The following is a 5,868-nucleotide window of genomic DNA, read 5'->3' as shown; positions in this document are numbered from 1 at the left end:
AAAGTCCTATCTAGAGAGGAAGTTGAAAGATCATCAAAAGGAATGAGGTTAAGGTCTAGGACAAGTCATTATGGCAGTAACTCTACCTAGCAGACTGGATATCCCAAGAGCTAGGTTCAAAGATATCAAACAAAATTATGAATGACGATTCAATATTGTCAAATAACTCAACCCATTCTCGTGATGAAGACAATATTCAGAAATCGAGGTAAAGCATTAAGGCTTTTTGATGAGTCAATAAAGCTTAAAGCTTTCTAAGGATTTGCTAGGTCTGGCAGGATATTACCAGATAGTATGTCTATAAGATTACACATTTAGAAATCACTTATGTGAGTGTGAAGTATAAACCGCTTCAAGGGGAATGAAAGTAAAGGCTCATTCTCTAAGCACTCATGAAACCAGGCGGTGTTCATGGCTGAAACGAACACAACCGTGAGAACCGTACATGGTTAAGGGTTGATTGTGTGACTTATGTTGTCTAGGAATACAACAAAGCTTGACTGTTCAAAGATACCAAATCTACCAATTGACCGAGTATATCCGATATAAGTTCACTATGGAAAGTTCAAAGGGAAACATACTTATCCAGATGCAATTAATTCTTGCATGTAAATCACACACGCGTCCATGCATTCCTTTGTTTTATAGTCATTCCCCATTCATGTGGGAGATTGTTGAGTTTTTTAAGCTTGGTTTTGCTTAAAAGAAGGTGAATGAGAAATGTAGGAAAAATGAAATATTTGAGTTTCTCTTCTTGACTGTAACACTCCTCAAATATATAAAAATTTCAAGACACGCTAAATATAAAATTTAATTGTTAATTTTTTTATCTCAAATTATACTTTTATTACGAATTTAAACCCTTGTGATTGATTTTGAGTTACTTCTCTACTTATAAAGAATTGGATATACAATTAGGGAATTAGTAATAATTTTAATATTATTAATTATTAAAAAGTGAGTAACATTAATTATTAGTTAAGTCAAAAAAATAATTACCTAAAGCCCATAAAAGGACTGTTGTAAACAAAGGCTTAAAAAGCCTTGTACAGACAAAGAAAAAAAAAGAGAGAAATAATTAAGCAAAAGAGAGTCACGTGACCCAAGCTAAAAGGTTTGAAGGGAACAAAGAAAAGGGTGTATGCCTTAGAGATCAGAAAACAGAGAAACAGGCGCACGGTATTACGAGAGGCAGCAGAAATTTAACGAAAAATTATAGGGTTCTTCAGATATCACTAATTCTTGAATTCAGGTACATAGAATTTCCTATTCTCAATTATCCTAAAGTAGTAGTAGGTAAGAATAGAATAGTTAATCTTCTTCTTCCTCTATATCAACAATAAATTTCATGTTTAGGTGTGAAACTTTAAAATTGATTAATCTGCATTGGTTGTTGTAGAATCGATTGTTTGACTGATATCAATTAGACTGGGGTCTATGTATTGGCTCGAGAAGTTTCGAGGTGAGTTGATATAACTCTTTACTAAAGTGGTTTAACTCACAAAAGCACACATACAAGGTGTTTGATGAATTGCTTAAAACAGTTTATATTTACTTAATTGGAGCGAGTGAGTACCTATTAACTTAGAATTGTTCTAGCAAAAGTTTAGATGATTTATTATGATATATGTGCTTAAATTTTCAGATTTTTGTGTTATTCTTATATGTTATTTTCATGTTGAAAATTTATGAAGAAGAAAAAATCTTTAGAAATACTTTTACATGTTTATTTTATTCTTATGCCATGTTTTACATTTAAGGATACCAGCATGAGCATGTACATGATGTTCTATAAAGAAAAGATTTAGACTTGAAAAGTCACAAGAAGAAGTTTTAGAAAGAAAAGATTTTTGGGAGTATCCTTTATTATGAGAAGGGGTCATCGTACAGGCCGATGGTCCTTACCAAGGCGTTGACTTCCTGAAACTACTTGTGCCAAAGTAGGGAGCACACGAGCCGAGGGTCTCGTTGCTGAGAATTTACTTAGCCATACTAAGGTATGATACATGAGCGCTGAGAACCATGAAGCGAGTGGCACCTCATGGATTGGGCCTATTAGATCAGGTTGGGATCGAACCCGTGCCGATCACACGGTGACTGAGACAAAATTAAGTCAGGATAGTTGGAACTCCCAAAGTATAAAGTGAAGTATTTTTGTTTATAAGAAAGAAAAAGAAAAGAATTTCTTTTAGAATATTCAAAAACTGTCATTATGCAATTATTTAGAATTATTCTTATAAGCTTTATGTTTTACATGCATTTAGAACCTTTGCTCATAATGTATATGTTATTAAAGTTTCGCCCCTATTGTTGAGACTCACTGAGTACAATGGATGGTATTGACGTTCTCTTTTGGGAACATACGTTGGTCTGTAGTACAACGTAGGAACCGGATTTGCAGGCGAGCAGGCTACGAGTTAGGACTTCCTTCTCTTTCAGTGCTATTGGTGAGCTCCACTTTCGTTCGCAGAGTATTCCTTAGAGTCATCTTTATTTAGTTATTTCTTGGTTACTTACTGGCCAGGAAATCTCATGTCCTGAGCAGTGCGTTAGTTTATCAGTAGAGGCTTCATAGACATAGTTGTTGGGTTAAGATTCAGATGTTTTTTATAATAACTTAGCAGTATTTCATTGGTTACTATGAATAAAGTTTTGGAGTTGATTTATTTAAATGTTTAAATTAATCAAAAGTATTTGGTTAGAGTATTGCCTTGTTGCATGTAAAGTTTGGAGTTATAATAGATGGTTCGTTCGGTCATGTTTAGTGATCAAGTGTCGGTCCCGTCTTGTTCAGAAAATGGGTCGTGACATTGACAAAGAAACATTGTCCCATATTGGAGGAAGAAAAGGCTTTTGATGAGTATATATATATATATACTCTTCTTCTAGCTCTTAAAGAGTTAAGAAGAAGGCAAACCTTGCGCCGTTGTAGTCGCTCGGCTCGGCTTCCGCTTCGGATTTGGTCAACGATTGATTGATTAAGCTTTTTGGACAAAATTTCTTTAATTATTTAATAAAATATTAATTAAATTAGCCAAATATCCAACCCGAACTGGATCCGTACGCGACCCGATTCATTTTCTTCCCGGAATTTTATTTAAATTTTCCTCCTGTTTTTAAATGACTGTTCTGAAGAGTTGTAAGCTTTCAGAAACAGTACTTCCATTGGCTATAAATTCGTTTGATTCCTTAGATTTTTCCTTACAAATTTTCTGAACTTCAAGACTTCTTCTTCTTCTGCACAAATCTATTCCAGTGTGATTTACAGCCATTAAGTGGTTCGCAATTCATCAGAGTTTTTGGTACTAATACGTTGGTGAGTTGAAACGGTTTATCCTAGGGGGATAATACTCCAGCACCTCGGGTACTTGAAGGAAATAATTTCTTTAAGAATACATTGTGCATTCAGTGGGCTTGATTTATTCCGAAATTATTTTTTCAAATATTATTTCGACATTCTGTTGCTACTAACTTTCTGTTTCTATTTCTATTTCAGAAAGTTTACTATTTTATTATTTATTACAATAATACAGATTGGCTAACAAATCCTTTGTTCCGGCCCAATGGAGGATATTTTAGTAATGGGCATTTGGAAGTTGCTGCCATATCTTAAATCACTGTAAATGTAAAGTATGCATTATATATTATGTATTTCTGCTTATACAAAATTTAGTTATAACTTTAGTTATTTTCTTTTAAGGCATGCTTAAATGAGATTTGTATGCAACATTTTACTCATTACGTGAAATTTTTGAACCTTTCTTCCTAGAATGTGAAATTGCATGCTAAACTACAGAAGCTGCTTTTTAATTCCAGCCTCATTTCATACTCATGGTAGATTTTAAAGAATTCTCCTATTTCTTTGAAGTTGCAGGTATTGCTCTGTACCTCATGTGAGTTTGAAATAGATTTTCAATTTTAATTCCTTGTGTAAGGGGAAAAAGGTATACGATTGGAAATTTCTTTTTACTGCAAAAGGTATTCAACAAGAGGAAGGTGTGATGACCCGATAGGTCATCTTTAATTTTAACCTTCATTTCTGTGTTTCGAGATCTCGAATAGCTCCATTCAGCTTTCCTCAATTTGCGTACGTAGTTCGTATCTTTTTCCGGAAGGTTTTTATAAGAAAATTGATGAAAATATGAAATCATGCCTTAAAAACTCATTTGAGTTGAGTTCGGTCAATGTTTTGTGTAAATGGATCCGAATCAATATTTTGACGGTCCCTATGGGTCCGTGTCATGATTTGGAACTTTAGCATATGCCCGAAATTAAATTCGGAAGTCCCTAGCTTGATTTAACGCCATTTGTCGAAAACTAGAAATTTAAAGGTTTAAAGAATTCCTAAATTTGGCCATAATTGTATTTTATTAATACCGGGTCCCGATTTGGATTTCGAGAGTTCGAGCAGCTTCGTAACAATATTTATGACTTGTGTACAAAATTTGAAGTTATCCTGAGGTGCGTAGGTACGTTTTCCATTAGTTTTTGAAAAATTAAAAGTTTTGATTTTATAAAGCTTGAATTTCTAAAGTTTGACCCGAGTTTGACTTTGTGGTTAACGGGCCCAGAATTTAGTTTTGAAAGTTTGTACAAGTCCATTTCTCTATTTGAAACTTGTCTGCAAAATTTGGCGCGATTCGGAGTTGATTTGATAGGATTCAGACACTTGATTGAAAATTTTGAAGTTCTTGAAATTTCTTTGAAAATCCATGCGTTTTGACATTCAATTCTAAATTCTAGGTGTTATTTTGGTGTTTTGATCACGTGAGCGAGTTCGTATCATATTTTAGGACTTATATGTATGTTTGGTTGAGGTCCCGAGAGGTTCGGGCGAGTTTTGAATAAGTTTGAGCAATTCAGCACTTTGGGCCGCATAACCTCGAATGTGCAAGCTTGTTAGTCTAGATTCGGAAGCTTATATCTTTTAATCTATAAGGAATTTAGAGATGATCTAAAAATAAAAGTTGTAGTCCTTTGAGTCTAGTATCCAGAAAGTCAAACCATTCATCATTTGGACATTTGTACATAAAGTTATAATTGATTTACTTAAAACTGGTACTGTAGTTTTCACTGCAATTTCTGCCTGGAAAACTTCTGAAGTAGGTCACTTTTAGAATGCGACCTGCACGGAAATAAGCTGAAACATGTCTCATTTTAAAGAGGCGACTTGCCTGGTCAGCTTAAAGACACATTTCAGCTTCTTTTCTTCATTTTTCTTGAAAACTAGTCCGAGAGTGGCGATGTTTCGAGGGTTCTTCAAGGAAATCGTTGGGGTAAGTGATTCTAATCCGGATTTGATTGTATTTCATGATTCTATAATTATTTTCATCGTTAAATTAGTAGAAATCAGAAAAATTGTAAAATATTTCAAAATTGTAAAATGAAGAGTGGAAGGGTGATTCGATATTGGAATTTGTTAATTTTGGTATAGTTGAACTCGTATCGGAACGAGTGTTTGAATTTTGTGAATCTTATCGGATTAAGTGGTGCGGTCCCGAAAAGTTGACTTTCATTGACTTTTTCGAAAATAATTTAAATTGAACCTCTTTCGAATTGTGAGTAGCTTCTAAAGTTTAATTTGAATTGTTGGTCAATAAATTTCTAGATTTGGCTGGTTCAGAGGCTTGTTTGAATGGAAAAGCCATGGTCGAGTGATTGTTTGAGTTGCGAAGCAAGGTAAGTGTCGTGGTTAACCTTGACTGGAGGGAATATGACTTGTTTGTGTATTTGCTACGTGATTAAATGTGTGGGTACAACGTATATGTGAGGTGACGAGTACTTATGCGTTGTAGTTGAGTTAAATCATGCGAGTGGAACTTGTTTCTTTGTGATTTATTGCCTATTTAATTACTATATCTATGCTTA

General features: G+C 34.1%; 1 long non-coding RNA gene across 1 annotated transcript; it reads left to right on the top strand.

Annotated features, from left to right (window-relative positions):
• Positions 1–1,125: 1,125 nt before the first annotated feature.
• Positions 1,126–5,600, top strand: LOC142166404 (uncharacterized). Its single transcript, XR_012696819.1, has 3 exons — positions 1,126–1,252; positions 1,400–1,462; positions 3,534–5,600. It is a non-coding gene; the product is annotated as an uncharacterized LOC142166404 (long non-coding RNA).
• The last annotated feature ends 268 nt before the right edge of the window (positions 5,601–5,868 follow it).

This window comes from Nicotiana tabacum, chromosome 11 (genome assembly GCF_000715075.1).
Source record: "Nicotiana tabacum cultivar K326 chromosome 11, ASM71507v2, whole genome shotgun sequence".
NCBI lineage: Eukaryota > Viridiplantae > Streptophyta > Magnoliopsida > Solanales > Solanaceae > Nicotiana > Nicotiana tabacum.
Note: the sequence above shows the minus strand (reverse complement) of the source record. Positions and strands in the feature narration are given on the sequence as shown.